The sequence below is a fragment of the Brassica oleracea genome, unplaced genomic scaffold (genome assembly GCF_000695525.1).
Source record: "Brassica oleracea var. oleracea cultivar TO1000 unplaced genomic scaffold, BOL UnpScaffold12827, whole genome shotgun sequence".
Classification (NCBI taxonomy): domain Eukaryota; kingdom Viridiplantae; phylum Streptophyta; class Magnoliopsida; order Brassicales; family Brassicaceae; genus Brassica; species Brassica oleracea.
In genome coordinates, this window is record NW_013629348.1 from 1 (window position 1) to 482 (window position 482).

The 482-nt window shown below is 41.1% G+C and overlaps 1 long non-coding RNA gene across 1 annotated transcript; it reads left to right on the forward strand.

Annotated features, from left to right (window-relative positions):
- LOC106322277 lies at nt 1-482 on the forward strand. The gene is made up of 4 exons (XR_001266322.1): nt 1-43; nt 112-204; nt 274-378; nt 449-482. It is a non-coding gene; the product is annotated as an uncharacterized LOC106322277 (long non-coding RNA).

Consider the following 482-nt stretch of genomic DNA (forward strand, 5'->3'; position numbering starts at 1 on the left):
TGTTGGAGTTCACTTCAACCCATTTGTCAGTTGGAACGACAGGGTAAAGAACCTCCTGTAGCATTCTAGTTTTGTTGTCTATTTCATTTGAAGCCATTTTTTTACTTGCAGAAGCTCAAGTATGGGGTTGTTCGGATGAATGACCTAGTACAGGACATTCTGGACTGGAACAGATTCTACTTGAGTGGCCGTTTACAAAAACCCGTATGTCATTTGCTTGGTCTTCTCACCGTGCAAGGATTGTAATAGGGAAGTATTGCCTCTTGGTTGCAGGTTCATTTGCTTGTTGATAATCTGGACATACAAGACGTCAACTCTGTTAATAAGAGAGCCGCAGTATCTGCAGCCCTTCTTCTCTTGCCTTCAAAATTCACCGAGGTTTAAGAGTTTTTTTTCAGTGCTCAAATCAAGTTTTATGAGGCTCTACACTAACACAACTCTTATGCAGGAAGATCTATACGCCAAAATATGCAGCCTTTCTT